The sequence below is a fragment of the Leptopilina heterotoma genome, unplaced genomic scaffold, assembly GCF_015476425.1.
Source record: "Leptopilina heterotoma isolate Lh14 unplaced genomic scaffold, ASM1547642v1 Lhet_352, whole genome shotgun sequence".
NCBI lineage: Eukaryota > Metazoa > Arthropoda > Insecta > Hymenoptera > Figitidae > Leptopilina > Leptopilina heterotoma.
In genome coordinates this window covers 105,317-127,819 of record NW_025111034.1, presented here as the reverse complement: position 1 = coordinate 127,819, position 22,503 = coordinate 105,317, and positions in this window count along the sequence as shown.

Sequence of the window (22,503 nt, the reverse complement as noted above, 5' to 3'; positions counted from 1 at the left end):
TCAATCACCGATGCGGAAATTTTACTACTGTAACTATTTATTGAATAAAGAAAATTTCAAAGGTATTATAATCGTAGAGGCTAATGACATACTTATAATAGAAAATTGATTAATTAAGTATCAAATAATAAGACAGGTAATTAGTATACACGTTGTTTGCAAGCAACAAAGTGTGTTATGATTTTTCTGAATTACCAAAACGTGTAATGGAAAATATAAAAGAATCCAGAATTGTAGCAGCCCCAAAGCGAATTTCGCGTTGTGGCCCTTTTCAAATTACCACAACGCGTTTTGAGCACTTTTTGACATGCCACAACACGAATTTCGCGTTGTGGACAATTTGAAGGAGCCACAACGCGTTGTGGACTATATTTTCGCTCAATGAGCGTTTTCGGTCTTTGAGCCTAACATCCCAGTAAAAAAAATTCGATACACGGACCGCGGAGTTCGTATACGAGCTCGGTAGCTCGTATGAGAAATATGAGAAATCTCTTATACGAGCCTTTTCCGTAATGAGAAGTGTATAGATGCTTGTATACGAGGTGACTTTTAAAGCATTTTTATTAATGTAACACTATTTTAAAGTAAATGTAGATAATAGAAATGAATTTTCTCATCTAAAACAAAGCTAAATTCATAAGGAAAATGAAGTTTTAAGAAAAAAGGATAATTTTGTTCAAAAAATTTATTCACACTGAAAAAAGGTTAGAATTTGATAATTCCATGTTACTTCTATTCTGCTTTGTTGCTACACTTTTTCTTTTTTTACAGTTTTAAATCTGGAATCACATTGGATTCCAGTAAAACTTTTGGAAAATTTGATTTTTAGTTCTTCAGCCACCTTCTTGAAAAGGTGGACTTTTGTTCTAAATTTCTTCATTGGTCCAACTTCCGGTAAATATTCTGCGTATTTTTCAATGAGAAAGCTGGTACTTTCATTGCACCACTGGCTTTTACTACAACCTTCAATGGGATCAATGGCATCGTCAATCGCATCATCAATCTATAATAAAATATAAATAAGCATTTTAGTAAAATTTATATTTGTTTTTTTAGTTGTAAAATGTTATAATATACTAACCTGAATATTTTCATTGAAATCAGGAATCAAGAAAATTCCTGCATTTTGGAGACTCTGCTTGTCAAGGCTCATAACATAATGTGAACCTGCAAATAATAAGAAATATTCAATTCACTATTATTATGCAAATTACAAAATTTTTTATTTTTAAATGTAAACTTCCATTTTTTAATAATTTCAGTTTTTAAATTCACATGTTATGTACATAATAAATTATTATGGTTTATATTTTCAAAAATAATCAAATTTTTTGCATAAATTCAATTATTTTCTCAAAATTTTTAATAAATCCATCGAAAAAATTCAATTATTTTTTTAAAGTAGTAAAACTCATCGCAAGAATTAAATTATTTTTATCAATAATAAAATTCTTCTGAGGAATTAAATTATTTACAATACAATTTTAATAAACTTCAAAAATCAAATATTTCATTATTATTTAATAATAATAATGAAATATACATGTTATATATATATACATATATATATATATATGTTAATAAACAGACACGATTATTTTTAAAAAGTTGAAAAAAATTCTTTGTTTAGTTCAATTATTCTTCAAAATTTCTAATTAAAATTATTGAAAAAAGTATATTATTTAAAAAAACTTAAAGAAATTCTTGTAAATAATTTAAAAGAGTTTAATTTAAAAGAGTTTAATTTTTATCAATAATTTCAATAAAATTTTAAAAGAAAAGATATTTATTGCAATTATTAACAAAATCGATTATATGTAATAAATTAAAGAAATTTTTTGAAGCAACTCAATATTGTTGTCAAAATCCTTTAATATTAGGATCTATTCTTCGAAGTAATTAAATTATTTTCTAAACATTTTAATACAATTTAAAAATTAAATGATTAATTCCAATTATTGAGAAACACGATTATTTTAAAAAATAGAAAGAAATTATTCATCAGATTGAATCCATTTCAAATCAGGCAAGCCGACTAACTTCAAGTCGTAAAATTACCTGTCGATGAAATATGTTATTTTATATGAAAAATAAAGAGACACGTATTTTTTTATTTTTCGTAAAAACGTTTTTTAACGAAGTTAGCCGCATTTGAATTTTGAGCGGCAAAACCCTAAAAAACAGTGAAAAAAAATGGTTTTACTTATAATTTTTTTCTACTGAGTTTAAATAAATTTTTCTTCTTGATTCTTATTGGGGGTCTTATTTTCTTCAAAACCCCGTTTAAAATTTATGAAAAGCTTCAAAATTAAAAAAATGGCGGCACATTTTCAAAAAAAAAATAAACTTAATTTTCTCGAAAACACCTCCTTTTTTTGGCTCAAATTTTTACAGTGACTTCGTATTAATATAAAGAAGAAACTACTTGAGTTTCAAGTGGGCTAAACCATATTTGTAGTTAGGAGAATTTTTTTTCGAAACTTTTTTTTTAAGTTGAAAATTTTTGAAGTTATTCAAACGTATAAAGAAATTTGTGGCCCTGAAAAGGGCCGATTGTTTAATGGAAAGTGGGTAGAAAATTGAAGCTCTCTTTTCGGTTTCTTGGGCAAAAGAACCCTTGGTCTTGCCTCCTTTGCCATGTCCGGACATTTTCAGTGACAGTGGATTTTACTTACAGCGCTTTTTATTCAATTTCTTTCCAATCATGTTTAGCCGTTCTAGCCATGTACGATACTCTCTCATTGTTTTCGTTATTTTCAACCTTCCAAACATGACACTTTTGAATTCCTGGAATCGTCTGAACATTCTTCCATTCACGATTTTTCATTTTTCGAAATTTGTCGAGTTCTGCAGTTAAAATTAGAAGTAGTTTTATCGAAGAAGTGTACTTCTGGACTTCTCTTACAAAAGATTCTGCATTATCAATGGATTCGAGATGTGACTTTTGCAAATTGTGTGTCGTTGCTAGATGTTTGACAATTCCCCCGATTCCATCACAGGCTCCTTTGCCATGTCCTGTTGCAGAGAATAGCCACTTTTTTTAACAGGTGATATTGACAACTCATGGAACTGGAAACGATTCTTAAAGTGAGCAGGGGCTCCGTCTGTTATAATTGTAATTTCAGGTATCGACTCTGGTTCTAATTGTTCCTTGCAACTTTCAATTATGCGATTCATAGCCAATAACGCATGAGCAGAATCATGTTTTGTATCATCACTAGCAATAGCAAAACTTTGCGTTTTTTTGTTGTTATAACATACTGCTGTAAAAATTGAAACCTGTTGTGTTTTCCAATACGCGCTTTGAACTTCATTTTTATTTATTATGTTCCAATTTTCTGCAAAGTCGCCGTGCAAAACCAGTTTTTCTGAATTTAATTTAGCTTCATCTTTAACTTTTGCTATTTCTTCCCTCTGAATATCCTTGATGAATTTATGAACACTTACTTTAAGCGTGCAATCTCTCAACTCATTTAAATATGCGTTAAAACTAGTTGTTCGTTTTTCTAATTCAGCTTTATTCCAAAGGGCAAAATATACTTCACTAGTAGCTGTTTCTTCAGAAATGTTCAATAATTGATTTGTAATTCCTTCTGTCCCAGAACATAAATCACATTCTTGAAAAATGCATTTATCAGTTGAAGAAACACACAATATTGCAGAGAATAGAACTTTTTGAAGTTCTTTAGTATTCAAGGATCGTTCTTTTTTAAAGCTTTTTAATGCTATTAGAAGAAGTTCAAAATTTGCACAGTATATGCACACGCATACTTCTTTTTGCGGCTTAATTATTACCCACTTTGGTAGTAATGAGTAAAATTTTGATCTTCCAATGCTTATATCCGGATTGTTCTCACGAAAAACTTTAACAATTTCCTCAATACTTCTAGTCAAAAAGCGTTTCATCTTTTTCGATTTTTCACCATCAATTTCAACGCTTATAACATCACTTTTATTAGGACTCTCTCTTGAACAATCTAAATCGTCATTGAGGAAGTACTCTCGAGCTATTTCAATATGTTCATTTCTCACAGGATGGCCACAATAAGGATCAGGAGGAATAAAAAATTCATTGTTTCGTTGGAATTTTCTTGATTGATCAATCATATGTTTAGTTATACCCGGTAGCTTTGAAAGTAACGTACTTTTTGAAAGATTTGCAGGTAAAATTGTCAGAATACGGACCTTTTCGGAAATTGTTGTACAATTTTGTAATGCTAATTTCATATTTTGTATCCATTGTTCACACATGTCACATTCATTTTCTTTGGGCAATGATACATTATAAATTTTAGACAATTTATTTGTTGTTGATTCCGAAAATGAATCTACAAGTTTCTTTCTTTTTTGGCAAACATATTTTTTCACATTCTCTTCTGGCATTTCGGAATTTAATATTCGTAAAGGTGAAACGACTAAATTTAACATCAAAGAATTTTCGTTAATTTCGTCCATTTGTGTTTCTAAGTCAGGTTCAAATAAATCATCATTTTCATGTATTTCAGGTTCAAGGAATATGTAATTACAGTCGCTGAATTCTTCGTCGATAGGTTCACAGATACTTACATCCGAACGCACCATAAATTTTGAAGTAAAACGCAAATAGCAATTTTTACACACCAAATCATCGAAATTAATATTTCTTTCAGGAAATAAAGGTTGTAATAAACGAAACAAATCTTCTAACTGAGTAAATTTGTTGTTGCTAATGTTGAATATTTTTTTCTTATGTACATTTTCGAAATCAGGACAAACTTTACGACTCGTAGAAAAGCATTCATTTCTTCTTTTTTCCATTGTAAGTTATGATAGCAATTCAGCACAATTAATTCTAGAAAATAATTAACGTCAGTTTTCTATTTCTATAATTATTAGAATAATAAGATTAATATATAATTAGAAATAAATAATACTTACGTCAATTTCCTCAGTGTGTCAAAATATCTGTCACTTGAGTAAAGATAACCAACAATTTTGGTTATAAAAAAAGTTACTATACATACCCAACAAACCTTCATTTGTTATTGCTCTTCGTTTTAAACGTACTCTTCAATAATTCTCAACTTAAAAAAAAATTTTCGAAAAAAAATTCTCCTAACTACAAATATGGTTTAGCCCACTTGAAACTCATGTAATTTCTTCTTTATATTGATACAAAGTCACTGTAAAAATTTGAGCCCAAAAAAGGTGGTGTTTTCGAGAAAATTAAGCTTATTTTTTTTGGAAAATGTGCCGACATTTTTTTAAATTTGAATCTTTTTCTAAATTTTAAACGGGGTTGTGAAGAAAATAAGACTTCCAATAAGAATCAAGAAGAAAAATTTATTTAAACTCAGTAGAAAAAAAATTATAAGTAAAACCATTTTTTTTCACTGTTTTTTAGGGTTTTGCCGCTCAAAATTCAAATGCGGCTAACTTCGTTAAAAAACGTTTTTACGAAAAATAAAAAAATACGTGTCTCTTTATTTTTCATATAAAATAACATATTTCATCGACAGGTAATTTTACGACTTGAAGTTAGTCGGCTTGCCTGATTTGAAATGGATTCAATCATCAGATTTAATTACTTATAAAACTTTCAACAAAAAGTACTAAAGAAAATCCATTATTTAAAAAAATGTTTAAAGAAATTCTTCAAAAGGGTTTAATTATTATTTTTTAAACCGTTAGTAAAATTCTTTGCGAGAATTTAATTATTTTCATAAATAATAAAATTCTTCAAAGGAATTCAATTATTCTCAAATTTTTTGACATAATTCTTTGCAAGAATTCAATTATTTTTAATACATAAATTGTAAAATTTGAAAATAGTTGTAAAGGAAAATTATTAAAAATTAGTTAGGAAGCAAAAAAGCAAACAACTGAAGTTATTAGTTCAAATACGATTCTTGTCAAGAAATCTTTTCAAAGTAAAATTCAGTGCAAGAATTAAATTATTTTTTATAAATAATAAAATTCTCCTGAGGAATTCAACTATTTTCAATACAATATTGATAAATTTCAAAAATCACATATTTCATTTTAGTTCTTAACAGACACGAGCAATTTACAAAAATAAAAAAATTATTTGTTTAATTTAATTATTTTTAAAATCTTCATTTAAAATTGTAAAAAAACTACATTATTTTCAAAAAACTTTTTAAAAAATTCTTGGAAATAATTTAATCATTCACAAAAACTCTAATAAAATTGTTTAAAAGAGATTTCTATTAATAATCTTAAACCTTTACTAGTATTTATTCTTTGAAAGAATTAAATTATTTTTTAAAAATGTTAATAAAATTTAATAATTAAATGTTTGATTTTAATTTTTAAGAAACACGGTTATTTTTAAAACTTTAAAAAAATTGTTCATAGAATTCAATAACTTTCAAAAATTTCAATTAGAATTATTAAAGAAACTCCATTATTTAAAAAAAATCCAAAGAAATTAATCAATTAGGCTTTTTAAAAATTTTAATAAACATCTTCCCAAAATTTCAATTATTATATTTATTAAAATATATATTTAATTTTAATATTTACAATTAGATATCACGTTGCACATAATATTATGACCGTTCATATTTTCGACGATTGCATTTTTTTCATTTAAATATATACTTTGAAAAATAATGTTTTCCTGATTTGCCATAATTTCAACTGCAAAAACTTTTTGAAACAGAATTTCACTGCACTTCAATTCACTTTCGCGGAATTAACAAAACTGAAAACTCCTTTGCGTAGGAGGTTTTCGAAGCAAAGGACATGAGGGGAAATTTTTGAAAATGGAAGGGATACAAAAAAACGAGGTAAAAATTGGTGAAAAATAGTAGGGATTGGAAAAACCCAACATCTGTGTGACAACTTTTCATTTTTCGCAAAAAAAAGAGGATCGATCCATTGCTTTACAAATTTAAAGAATACAAAAGACCCATAAAACACTCAAAATATCTTCGGAAAAAGGTCCTGCCTTTAATCCTTCCAAGTTTCGGTTAAATGCGTTTTGAAAACTTTATTTTCCATTTATATTACTTTTGCTGTTCGAGTTGCTGTTCAAATTTACAACTATATGATATTTTAATATTTCTATTTAATATTTAATACTTAATAATAACAATTTTATTTTGTAATAGTTTTAAATTCTTTTCACACATAAAAATAAAACTATACATTTTCTTTAATTAAAATGCAATATTTCCCTGCAGGAAATATATTTATTTATTTATTAAAAAATTTTGAATTTAAAATTTATAGGCGCATAATACGGTAATATTAAAAAAATATTGTGCAATATACCTATATTATTATGCATTATTGTTTGTGACAATTTGAAATAATACTTCAAATATAACAATATTTTTCTAACTTTAGGTTAAAAGTTGGATAATTTTTTATTAATAATTTTAAATTTCGGCGCTATTTGCTTGGATTTGTAACGCTCGACTCGTGGGCAGAGTGCTTATATTTTGTTACGTCACAAACCAAATTCTCACACAGAGCGAAGCATGAAGACGTCTATCGTGACGTCACAAATTGCTCTTGCTTGGAACCTGAACTGCTTTGGAGCAAGTTAACAGCCACTCTTTCTCGGAGTAAGAGCATTCTCAGAGCAACATACCCGAATGTGCTATTTTAGATTCTTCTTAAGGCGCGTATCCACTAGACGAGCGCAACACGAATGACCGATATTTTTCTATTGTGTGTTCGATTCGGCCCATGCTCCAAGTCGATCCAAATGTGTGCTACATGTGTAGTTATTTTGAAGCATTCGTCAATATTTTTATGTACATGTAGAAAAAAGGGTAGAAAAAAATTTGGGTAAGTTCGGTTCGCGCTCGAAGCCGATCCATCGGCTGTCGGTTTATGACAATACCTCAAAGCAACAATAAAAGTGTGTCCCTATTGTTCTATTTGCGAGTCCACTAGTAAACCTAAATTTCCCATAAACAAAAAAATTTATTTATTATTCACAAAATAATTATCAGAAAAATTTTTGCTAATATTTTTCTTTGCAACTATTAAAAAATAACTCATTAAAAAAAGGAAACCAAAATACTAATTATTACAAAAAATTACTTATTTTAAATAAAGAAATCTTTGTAAATTTGTCGAATTTAACTAATTATATTAATAAACATTTAGTCGCCTTTAACTGATTCAAATTAAGGTAACGTATTATTATTAAAAATTAATTTTTACTTTAAAAAGTAATTAAGAGTATTAATATATATATATATATATATATATATATATATATATATATATATATATATATATATATATATATATATACTTATTAATAAAATCAGACTTTTGTCTGTACATTGCATAGAATTCAAAATTTCTATTATATTCCTTCTTTTTACACTCTAAGGAATGCGAAAATACTATTAAGAAAATTATGTGTGTATGTGTGTATGTGTGTATGTGTGTATGTATGTCCGCAAATTTTCGACCGCGTATCACGGAAAAACGGTTCGATCGTTTGAAGTGAAACTTGGCAGTCTTTTAGGCATTAGCCTAACTTAAAATCCTAGCGATAGTAGATTAAAAAATATTAATATGGACGAAAGTTATGCCATTTTTTCAAAAATTCGAAATTTTTAGTTTTTTCATATACTTTAGTGAATTGTACTTAAACTTAGTACAGGGTTAATTTTAGTGTTTCTTATGAAGATTTAATCGTCAGAATAATAAAATTTTGAATAACAAATAAAAAGTGTTAGATTTAAATATTGAAAAATTAAAAAGTTTAAAAATTGAAATTTTTTTGTAATTAATTTTTATACGGTTGTATTTCTTAGGTCAACAATAAAAATTTGTTGTTGAAATCATAAGTTTACTTTCTTAAAAGAATTCTATTAGGTCAGAATATTAACAATATCCATATAATTAATATGAGACTTTTGTCAGTATGTTGCACAGAATTCAAAATTGCTATTATATTTTATTAATTAATGATCAAAAAATGAAAAACTCAAATTTCATTCTGATGACTAAATTGTAATAAAAAATACTAAAATTAACCCTGTATAAAATTTAAGTAAAATTAATGACAATAATTATTTCAAAAGATAAATTTTGAATTTTAAAAATTTTGAAAATATATAGCACTAGCTGTCATGTCGTACCCGTCTTCGACGGGTTTTAGTTTCTACCAATACATTTAACAATGTTTCTACCAATCTGGAAAATCAAAAATACCCGGGATAAATTAATTAATAATTAATAATTAATAATTAGTTAATTAATAATAATTAATAATTAGTTAATAATTAATTAATTAATAATTTGTTACCATTAGCTATTTCGGTAGTATAATTATACTATTTGAATAGTCTCCACCCTTTAGCAAAAAATTAAAAATTATCAAACATTCGAGAAACCGAATTTCTTAAAATTTAACATTTTTTTCTTCTCTTTTATATCATTTAGCTTTATTATTTTTGGGCTCTTTGAAAAGATTTTACTTATTAAATAGTCTCCACCCTTTGGTAAAAAATCTAAAATTATGGAAAATTAGCAAAAATTCATAAAACCGAATTTATTAAAATTCAACATTTTTTCTTCTCTTTTATGGCTTTTGGCTTCATTATTTTTGGGCTCTTCAAAAATACTTTACCTAATTTGTTATCTCCACCCTTTGGTAAAAAATCTAAAATTATGGAAAAATAGCAAAAATGCAAAAAAATGAATTTCTTAAAATTAAACATTTTTCCTTCTTTTTATGGCATTTAGCTTTATTATTTTTGTGCTCTTAAAAAATACTTTACTTATTCAATAGTCTCCACCCTTCGGTAAAAAAGCTAAAATTATGGAAAATTATCAAAAATTCAAAAAACCGAATTTCTTAAAATTCAACATTTTTCCTTCTTTTTTATAGCATTTAGCTTTATTATTTTTGTGCTCTTAAAAAATACTTTACCTAATTTGTTATCTCCACCCTTCGGTAAAAAATCTAAAATTATGGAAAATTAGCAAAAATTCAAAAAACCGAATTTCTTAAAATTCAACATTTTTCCTTCTTTTTTATGGCATTTAGCTAATTATTTTTGTTTAATGTAGCAAATTTTTTACTTTACATACTGATCTTTAAATAAAAAACTTTAATAACTTTTCCTGAAAAGCTTGCTTAAAGATTAAAAATCACTATTTTCTTAGAAAAAAGTTGATCTAAAAAAACGAAAAAAAATTTCAAAATACATCTTTTTTAAAAATTTTATCGTAGAAATGGGTTGTATTTATCTGAAAAAGTTAGCTAAGGATAGTTTTTTCATTCATTTTACAAAAGATAAAAAATTTGCATTTTTTTGTTTTTTTGAATTTTTTGGAAAAATGTCATAACTTTTGTTCAAGTTAATATTTTTTAAGCGGATAAGGCTATGATTGTAAGTTACTTTAATACCTAATAGACTGCCAAATTTCACTTTAATTGGTTGAACCGTTTTCAATTGATGCGCGAACAAAGTTTTGCATACAGACAGAGACAGACAGACAGAAATTTTTTTTACATTTTTAGAATTCTAATGTCTCAAAACGAAAAAATATATAAAAATTTTCAAGTTTGGAGCAATGTACAGATAGTAATCTGATTTTATTAATATAGATAATGTTCGTTCACATTAATAACTTTTAGTTTACTATAGCTACACTAAAAAAAGTTATATGATTCAAGTAATTATAATTATTTGAAAAATAATATCTTATTTAAAAAGTTTTTATTTCGATCTAATAAGAATTTATTTCGTTTAAATAATTTTATTTAGTTGAATCAAATAAATCTTAATTGGATTAATTAAATAAATACTTGACTCTAATAAATAAATTTATTTAACACAAATCATTTCTAAATTTTATATTTTTTCATGGATTGCTTCTAAACTTTCTATAGTTGAGTATTACATGTTATTTAGTCACATTTTAGCATAATTTTTCAAAAATACTTTCTTATAACGAAGATGTAAGTATAAAAATGTTTTGAATATCAAAAAATTGAAAAAATTATAATTGATACCAATTGCTATGAAGCTTAATTCAGTAGTATTTGTGGGCTCTCTGATTTAACTTTTAGAGATATCTTGATCAATGTAAAGACAAAAGTTAAACACGGTGTTTATTTTGGTTTAAAACAATTTCCGGCTTTGTCCAAATTTTTCCTGGTTTACTGGACGGGTTTTTTTTTAATAATACATTTAACAGGGTGTTTCCCAACCAGAAAAGACGTAAAATATCAGGGAATTTAATGTAACCGAGAAAAACTGGATCTACTTGCTATACAATTAGTTCGAATTAGACTGTACTATAACTCAAAAAACTGGAGGAAATTTTAGATTTATTTTAATACATTATATTGATTGAAGTACTACAAATTGAGAAATATTGTTTTCTGCATTTGAATTAGTTAAAAATAACTAATTTGATAATAAAAAGTCGGTCACTGTTTCAAATGGTATTATTTTCCTAATGAAATAGACAATAGTAACTAATTATTATTTTTTCCCTGTCAAATCAAATTCCCGGCTATTTTCCGGTTTTCTAGGTTGGTAGATACACTGTTAAGTGCATTATCAGAAACTACAACCCGTCGAAGACGGGTACGACAGCTAGTATATATATATATATGATTATAATTAAATTAATCACCTGAAATTTTATTTATCTTTTACTATATAATAGTTAAAAAATAATACTTTCTGAACTTTACTGATTTCTTACTAAAAATATACATATTTTCTAGATTGGGAAATAATTTTAAAAAATGTAAACTTTTTTTACAAATTTTTTAGAAATGAATTAAAAAGTTCAAATTTTTCAATTTAGATTTTTAAATTTCAGAACAAAATCTTTATTAATTATCGGCGTCATTATTTTTGCATAGCCAATAAAAATTGTGAACATCAAATTTTTTAATTTATGACAGTAATAAAAAAGTGTCGAAAAACTTTTTAAAAAAAATCATGAGTTGAGCCCTTTTTGAAGTTTCCCCTTTTTTTGCTTGTACATTTACACATAAAAGAATTTTAAATTCTAACTTTTCTAAATCTTTATTCTTTAAATGTTCGCTCAACGTTTTGGTACGTCCCAACTGGGTAACGTTCGGTTCGTGTTGCGCTCGTCTATGTGTAAATGTACAAGAAAAAAAAGGGGAAACTTCAAAAAGGGCTCAACTCATGATTTTTTTAAAAAAGTTTTTCGACACTTTTTTATTACTGTCATAAATTAAAAAATTTGATGTTCACAATTTTTATTGGCTATGCAAAAATAATGACGCCGATAATTAATAAAGATTTTGTTCTGAAATTTAAAAATCTAAATTGAAAAATTTGAACTTTTTAATTCATTTCTAAAAAATTTGTAAAAAAAGTTTACATTTTTTAAAATTATTTCCCAATCTAGAAAATATGTATATTTTTAGTAAGAAATCAGTAAAGTTCAGAAAGTATTATTTTTTAACTATTATATAGTAAAAGATAAATAAAATTTCAGGTGATTAATTTAATTATAATCATATATATATATATATATATATATATATATAATTAATACTCTTAATTACTTTTTAAAGTAAAAATTAATTTTTAATAATAATACGTTACCTTAATTTGAATCAGTTAAAGGCGACTAAATGTTTATTAATATAATTAGTTAAATTCGACTAATTTACAAAGATTAGTATTTTGGTTTGCTTTTTTTAATGAGTTATTTTTTAATAGTTGCAAAGAAAAATATTAGCAAAAATTTTTCTGATAATTATTTTGTGAATAATAAATAAATTTTTTTGTTTATGGGAAATTTAGGTTTACTAGTGGACTCGCAAATAGAAAACTGGGGACACACTTTTATTGTTGCTTTGAGGTATTGTCATAAACCGACAACGGATGGATCGGCTGCGAGCACGAACCGAACGGTCCCAAATTTTTTTCTACCCTTTTTTCTACATGTACTTAAAAATAGTGGCGAATGCTTCAAATTAACTACACATGTAGTACATATTTTCTTGTGGCTAGTCGAACGTTTAAACCATGCGACTTTGCAGGGAAAATTTGGTGGATCGACTTGGAGCATGGGCCGAACCGAACACACAATAGGAAAATATCGGTCATTCGTGTTGCGCTCGTGTTCGGTTCGTCTAGTGGATACGCGCCTTACGAATCGCTCGAACTCCGACTGATTTTCAGGCGGACTTTATACAACACAATCTTACCTGCGTATACGCACATATAACTCACACACATATATATTTCTCTGGATGATTTCGAGGAACGGAACGCGTACAACGCGGTGACGTTTGCAATAACATAACCTAACAATTTTCACATGTTGTTTATACATTCAAACACGAATAAAAATGCAATAATTTTTAACTAATATACTTACTATTAAATAAATATTATCTTTTTATAACAGCAACAAGTATTAAATACTACATATAATATATAATGTTTTACAGGACAGAGAAATATCAAATATAGAGAGAGAGAAATATATATGTGTGTGAGTTATATGTGCGTATACACAGGTAAGATTGTGTTGTATAAAGTCCGCCTGAAAATCAGTCGGAGTTCGAGCGATTCTTATAAGAAGAATCTAATACTTTTATAGCACGTTCTCTTTGTATTTATAATAAAGATTTCGTGCAAAATTAGCTACTGTCTCTTATGCTTATTGCATTGAAAGTATTTTTACAATAAGTATATGAATCCATGCTAAAAATATAAGAGAAACGTTAAGCAATTTAAGTAATGTGCTCTTTCGAGTAATATTAGTAGCAGATTTCTCTCCATGTATGACAATATTTTTCATTTAACTCTAAAAGAAATTCAATATGACAACTGTATTATTAAAAACACAAGTATATTTTTTTAATTTCACCTTTAAAAATGAAAGTTATTTATTTTTAAGATTTTATAAAACTTAATCAAACTTTGACTCCTTATAGATGGCAACTGGGGAGAATACCGTGCTCTCTTGGTTGCATAAATATAGGAACTCTATGAAGTTGATTTTGATTAAACCATAATTTAAATTCATTTTTATTTCTTTAAATTTGATTCTATTTTTAAATTTTCGATTTCTATTTTCTTTAGAAAATTTTTTTGATGAAATTTAAAAAATAAAAATTTTTTGTATTGATTTCAATGTCAATATTTTTAGCTTTTTAGTACAATTTAATAAATATTTTTTTTAAGTTAAAAGAAGAGAAACGAATCAAGTCAAAATCAAGATTTAGATAATAAAAAATTTTTACATAACTTTATCATGAAATGGTATTAAAGGTCAAACTAAAAGTTGGACACCATGAGAAAGGAAAGTTGTGTCTTTCGATTATACACATACCTATATATGTATAGCATTTAGCAAATGTCTTTTGTCTCCAAGGCTCAGGAGATCAAGATGTAGTACGAATCGTCATAGAAAACCAAGTTTTGCACTGCTTATATATATATTTATATACAAAATAAGAGAGCAAAAGCCATTGTCAAGAGGTCTCTTCTTTAAAGTTTGGTATATATGTATATATGTAAGTGCAAAATATGATAAAGTTTTCGCTCCCGCGCCCCCAGGGCGGGCGAAAGTACGACTTTGAACCCTTTTAATGCTCGCGAATGCAGACACTCACGGATGCTTTGTTACGATGATTTATGTTGCTTTAGATGTATATTCTCCGACCTAAGAAGATCCTGGCACATTCGCGTCACGAGTTCTCATTTCCGGGATGTCGTGAATCAAAATATCACGCCAGGAAGATCATAAAATCTCGTCCATCTCAAAGTGTGTGACTAATAAGAAGAGAATTCAACAATTTGCGCCAGAAAAAATGTGTTTGAATTGAATAAACTGTCTATGATTTGTAAAAGTTCAGATGTTATAATTTTTATTGTAGGGGAGACTGGGGTAAACCCGCTCACTAGCGATTTGACGCTATGAACTCAACTTAGGATGGAGATATTGGTACTGTGAAATAGTACTTAACATTCAACTTATATTAACGAACTTTCGTTTAGTTTCATGAATTCACCATATAATCAGAGGCGATCAAATGTTTTTAAAGGTGTCAGAAAAAAACGTTTTTTTTGGATTTTTAAGTTTTTCGATCATTATTTTTGAGTCTTAATTTATTTGGCAAATTTTTTTTGTTGCTATTGGATGTCCTTCTTCGAAGTACATATATGGTTTTGCCTTATTTCAAAAAGATTCAATTAAATTTATTCTAAAATGTGAGGAATACACTCGGGGTAAAGCCGCTCACTTAGTTTTAAATTTAAAATTTAGAATAAAATAATTTCACGTATTATATTTTAACAATAACAAAGTTTATGACTTGTTAAAACCAAAATTATAACTACAATTCACTTTCTCTTAATAAAATATAACATTATTTAAATCCATAGTTGTAATTCATGAAACCTATATTTTTAAATTATTAAACCAACTTGTTGTTTATAGAATTGTTTATAGAACTCATAGTTTATCGAAAATAAATTATACTTAAGACGGGAATAAAACGAATTTTAATATTTAAAAAATAAAACTGTTCCGTCTTGAAAAGATAAAGTGAGCGGATTTATCCTGGAAAATTGTGATTTCGAAATTTGGTATATGTGTATTAAAAAGTTTCTCTAAGTAAAACTAAAAAAGATGAATCAAAAACTCTTTTTTATTTTTTTAGTAGAAATCATAAGCTTTCAAATGATATAAATTAACTGACTCACACCTCTTTCTATTCTGTCTAACTATCTTTGAAAATACTTCACTCACACATGTCCAAAAAACACATACCCATGAATGTTACACATACACACAAAACACATACATGTCTTGTCACGCATGCGCAGTAGTATTCCATGAATGTCACGCATGCGCAGTAGTGTTCTATCAATGTTACGCATGCACAGTAGTTTTCTATCAATGTCACGCATGCGCAGTAGTGTTCTATCAATGTTACGCATGCGCAGTAGTGTTCTATCAATGTTACGCATGCACAGTAGTTTTCTATCAATGTCACGCATGCGCAGTAGTGTTCTATCAATGTTACGCATGCGCAGTAGTGTTCTACCAATGTTACGCATGCGCAGTAGTGTTCTATGAATATCAGGCATGCGCAGTAGTTTTCTATTAATGTCACTGTTACGTATGACATCGTAACTATTTTTAATTTTTTCATTAATTAAAAATTTGTTATATTGTATAATTTCATTAAAAATTTGGGACTTTTGTAAATAGAATTAAGTACTCAATACACATATTATCAGGACATAAGAGGATTTTTACATAATTAACTCATCAATTAATTTGTCTTCAAACTATTTTTTCATAATTAAATTATATCCAAACTTAAAAAATAACGATAATCATTCTTCAATTGTTCTCATTCCCAATAACATTCAATATTATTTTTAAAATTATAATTCTAAAATTGGTTGAAAGAATATGGACATCACTCTTATTTCAAAAGGAATTTGTCAACTTTGTTATAAGTTACTTTCCACAGAAAAGGCTCTTAATTGTATTGGTAAAATACAAAGAAAAAGTATACACTTAAACATTGGCAATAGAGGATACAGAGCATCGAACTATATCACGCCATTTTAAGGAATTTGCAAGCTTGCAAAAAGCTTGCCTGGCAACAACGAAGTTTGGCAAGCCGTGTGCACCGGCATCCCCACTCTATCGTTTTATATTAATTTCAAGGTGTGATCCATACCTTAGGTCGTTTTAACTAATGAGTCCGAATTTGTTCCTCCCGCAGTAAAGCTGCGTAGAATTGAGTGTTCCTCCCGAAAATCGGTAGAGAGTTAATTTGTTTTTCCCGCAAAGCGGATGATTTTATATTTTTGAGTTTTATTTCCCGCAAAAGGCGGAGGTTATATATTTTGTCCCCAAAATAAGGGTTGATTTTAATTGAATTAAAGTGAATTGATCATTTATATGATTTTTTTTAATTATATATGAAAAATAAGTAATTTTAAAGAAATAAAGTGAGAAAAGTGATTTACCATATCATTAAAAAGGAATTAAAGTTAAAAAGAAGTTAAATTCAAAAAAAGAATTGTTTAAAGAAAATAATATATTACTATAAAATAGTGATTATTAAAAAATAAATAAAAGTGATTCATTTAAAAAGGAAGACAGAGTGTTAAATTTCAAACCTCTATCTCGTGATTATAAAAGCATTTTTTTTGTAATTGTCTTCACTGCAAATATCAGAGTTGATTAAAAGTTCAAAATCGGTGACCCCGATTTTTGAATATTAAAATCAATTTTGATATAATTTTGAATTAAGATAAGCAAAGAGTCTTATACTGAACATAAATAATTAACAAGAAGGAATAAAAACTATTGAAGAATAAAATATATAAAAGAAACAAGGAAGAGAAAATCTTGATAAGGAATATACTACAGGTATGAATCTGAGTGATTCACCTATAAAGAGTAACAGGAGACTTTTCGGTCTCTAATATAAATAAAAGATTTATAAGTTGGTGAGTTGATTATTAATTATTATTACATACTTTACACATTTACACACTTTCACACATTACGATTTATATTAAAACATAACAATTATTATTTTATAAACAAAAAAATATCTATTGGATATCATTAATGTTATATTATTATTACGCAATAAAAAAGAATTTTCTATTGTATTTTATAAAAGGAATATTTCACAATACTAACTATTATGAATTAATAAACACAAAGAATTTAGAATCTAGTAAAATTCTTGTTAGTTGTATCATTTTTTTTAAATGAATATTTTAATCATTGAGAATTGAATAATCGAGAGCATTCTATATTGAATCATATTGTAAGTAGTGTTTTATTACGGTTTTCTAACTGTTGTCACCTAATCCTTTTTTTACTTCTTTCAATTAAAATACCGTCTAACCGGGGTTATTGAATAATAATAAACCTAAAAGAGGGATCCTCTACCTTTTGAATATAAATTTTGTTCCCGAAAAGCAAATAACGTTTACCTTTGGATAAGTTTTGAGTCTTATTCTATTTAACCTTTTGAAATTATCTTCAATACAGTTAAAGTTAAATTTGCTCAAAATAAAGATTTGTTTTTATTGAATAATTAATCAAATTCATCTTTAACAGTCACGCATGCGCAGTAGTGTTCTATCAATGTCAGGCATGCGCAGTAGTTTTCTATCAATGTCACGCATGCGCAGTAGTGTTCTATCAATATCAGGCATGCGCAGTAGTGTTCTATCAATGTCGGGAATGCGCAGTAGTGTTCTATAAATATTAGGCATGCACAGTAGTGTTCTATCAATGTCGGGAATGCGCAGTAGTGTTCTATGAATATCAAGCATGCGCGCAAAACACTCATACATATACACTAATCACATGTACATGTATACTCACACATGTACATAAATTACATACACATGTATACTGACTCATATGCAGATATTAACGCCTACATATACACAAATCACATATATAGATTTAATAAACGATTGATAATATAAATTGTTGATTTTTTTAAGGTTCGTTGATGCACGTAGTGTCTGTTGAAATTTTTTTAAATATACGTGAATACCTCACTCGCTAATGCTGCGCTCTCTGTGTTATAAGGGAACTTATTTATTTACTTGTGTATTTTCTTATTTATTTGTTTAACAGAAATCAACAATAATTTTTTAAATAGATAATCAGTGAAAAATGACTTATATTTCTGTAAGTGTAATTTTCAACTAACTTTTAGTAAAATTATTTGTTTGACAGAAATTTACAATAATAAATAAATCACAATAAAATAACAATCAGTGAAGAATGACTGATATTTTAGTACTTTTCAACTGATTTTCAGTAAAATTCCACTGATTATGAATCCAAAGTCACTTTTTAAAAATACAAAATGGCGAATCCAGGATAGCGGACAAAATGAAAGATTTAGAAAGAGAATACGTAAAAATAACATTTCGTATAATGTACAATGACAATTTTTTAAAATGTCACTTCATAATTTTTGTCTTATTACACAATGATTTTAAATAAAATAATTTACATTTTTATAAATAATAATAATTTTTTACATTTTCTAACCACTATAAGGTTTTAATTTTGTAAATGTTCAAACTCTGGTTTAGAAAGAAAAATTTATATTATTATACATACAACTATATTGTCTAGACTTGCAAAAACCCAAAGTCTAGAAAATTTGTCGTAACAATATTGTTACAATATATATTGTAACAAGATTGGTGACGGTGACGTGCGTAAGAATAGTGTAGTAAAAATTTCAAAAAAACATTTCTCAAAAAAATTAATGAAACAGTATTTTTATATAGTTTACGAGATAAAAATTCCTGAAAAAAAGTGTTGAAATTATTTGATTGAAGAGCGTTCACAAATGATGTCACGCAATTTTTCGGGATTTTATAGCCCCCCCCCTCCCCCTGTCAAACAAAATTCATGCAATTTCACATGTAAAAATACATTGTGTCACGTTTAGTAGAGACCCTCCACCCTCCCCTCAAAAAACGTGACATCATTTATGAACGCTCCCTTGCAAATATCTTGCAAAATATTAAAAATTTTGTAAAACTTTTTGGCACACTTATTTAGGACCCTAAACACTATCAAATTACAAAGTACCTAAGTATCACGGAATATAACATTAAATTGAAGAGAATATTGCATTTCATATTCGGAATATTCCAGTGGAATGTTCCAGAGATCTTAAAGTAATATTAAAATGTCAGCTGCACAGGAATATTCCAAGATAACATTTAGGGAATGTTCCACTGTAATATTAATGGAATATTCCAGGGTGATGTTGAGGGAATGTTCCCAGATAATATTAAATATGTTGAAAATACCATTGAAAATCGTTTTTACTAAAGAAATAAGATAAAGAGAAAAAAAGTCAAATTTTTTCAAAGTATGAAATTTTGGAATATTTCCAGGGAATATTCTGGGAATATTCCCTTAATATTCATTCAACATTACCTTGGAATATTCCATTAATATTACGGTGGAACACTGCCTCAAAATCATCCTGGAATATTACTTCGAAATTACCGTGGAACATTCCCTCAATGTTATTTTTGGAATATTCCTGTAGGGCGGACATTTTAATATTACTTTAAGATCCCTGGAACATTCCACTAGAATATTCCGAATATGAAATGTAATATTCTTTTTATTTTAAGGTTATATTCCGTGCTGCTTGGGTATAAGCAAAACCAAAATTTCGTCGGTGCATAGAGTCATGGAACGCCCCATATAGCATTTTAAGATGATTCACATTTTTGACAAGTTAAAACCTACGATATTGGCTGGTTTTAATAAAAAATTTAGGGGGAAATGGGTCAAAAGTACTAAAAGATGGGCTAATATTATTTTTGAAATATCTTTTTTAGTAAAGACAAGGGAAAATGTATTTTTTGAGTTTTTGTTCACTAAAAAAAAAGTTCATTGAATTAAGTAAATGCATTTTCTTGACCTAATTTACTTGAAACAAACCCATATTTTCTTATTGGAAGAAATTTATTTTCTTGTGTCTTGTGTCAATCATTTTTTTATTTCCTTTAAAGCAACCATTTATTTCATCCAACACCCACAGTCTTGAGCCATGAAAATGGGAAAATTAATATAAGTTAATAATTGTTTCAACTTAATTAAAAATTATTTTGTTTCAAAGAAATATTAATTAATCTAATCATTTCTTGTACTTAAAGCACTTCTATGTTACTATCGTTCAAGAACATTTAATTTCTTAAAATAATATTAGGGCAATGTCACATTCTTCATTTCTAGTATCCCATAAACATTTGCAGCAAAAATTCAAGTAATAAAATTTAGTTAAGCCCTAAAGTGACTGAAATCACTAATCAAGGGTTTCAGATGTCGTAGATTTTGAATCCAATGTTAGTTTTTCAAATTTCAAAATAGCGGATCCAATATGGCGGACAATTTTTTTAAAATCGATGAAATTCGTTTAAAACTCGTTACTCGGAGGTTTTCGGGGTCGCTGATGACGAATCCGATGTCAGATTACAAAAATTCAAAAAAAAAACCCGAGTAACGAATTTTAAACGAATTTCATCGATTTTTAAAAACTTGTCCGCCATATTGGATCCGCCATTTTGAAATTTGAAAAACTAACATTGGATTCAAAATCTACGACATCTGAAACCCTTGATTAGTGATTTTAGTCACTTTAGGGCTAATTTTATTACTTGAATTTTTGCTGCAAATGTTTATGGGATACTACCCGTGCAGAAATTGCCCGCCCGGGCCCTGACCCCGCATGAAACAGGGAACCCGACCGGGCCCCGGTCTGGGAGCTCGTCAAATCGGGGGCAAATCGGGCTGTCGCCATGGCCCCGGTCGGTTTTATTGTTTCACCCCGACTTAGGGAAGCCCGGTCTGGCCCCGGCCAGGCCCCTGCCAAAATTTCTACACGGGTAGAAATGAAGAAAGTAGTTTCGTTCACTAAATTTAGTGTATAATTGTCATTTTTAATCTAATCGAGGTCCACAAAGACTCAAAACTTTTGTAATCATTTTGTCTATCAATAAAAAAATTAAAACCTAAACATTTTTTCCTGTTTGATGTAGAAAAAATAGTAGAAGTTACTTAGGTGTCAAAAAATCATCAAAATTGGCATGAAATTTGATCTTTGATCGACTGTAACTTTCTTAATTTTTATTGAATTTTATTCTGTGACCTATGGATCGAAAGGTAATTTAATAACCTTTCCAATGATACCACATTTATTATATTTTGATAAGCTAATTTTCCTACAGGTAAGTTTAAATGACGTTTTACCTCGAAAATGCAAAATTTGAAGCTACAGAAAAACTGCACGAGGGAAAGAAATTTAAACTATGAGTTTCTTACTCAATATACACCTACTATTCGAAAAAAATGTTTTGTTTGATTGACAAAAAAAAGTTATTAATTTGTAAACGTGTGTAAAGAAAGAATGCAGGGTAAGGCTTCCTAAAGTGTAACTGTAAAATTTCATATTTACTGTATTCATTTGACAACATGTGAAATGTAAACGTCATTATAAGTTTATTAAACGGTTCAAAGGATTTTTTAAAAAAATTAAATTTCTCTGAGTTATAAACAATTAAAGTTTTTTACAGTGCTTAATTAAAAAATGCATATCTTGAAATATAATAAACGGATTTTAATAAATCTTATATTTTTGTAAACCTTAAATACTGCACTTTCAATTAACAAAATAAAAAAAAATTTTGTTGAAATCAAATTTCGATAAATACCCTGAAAAAATAGTGACAGATTCGTAATCAGCGACCCTAAAAACCTCCGAATATTCAGTTTCAAGCTATTATAATTAATTTTTTATTTTGTCGTCCGCCATATTGGATCCGCCATTTTAAATTTTGGAAAAATTTGGTTATATTGGATAAAAGTCAAAATTAAAAATTGGTTAAATTGGATAAAAGGAAAAATGGGAAATTATTTATATTGGATGAAAACAAAGCTGGCAATTGGTTAAATTGGATGAAAAGAAAAAATTGGAAATTG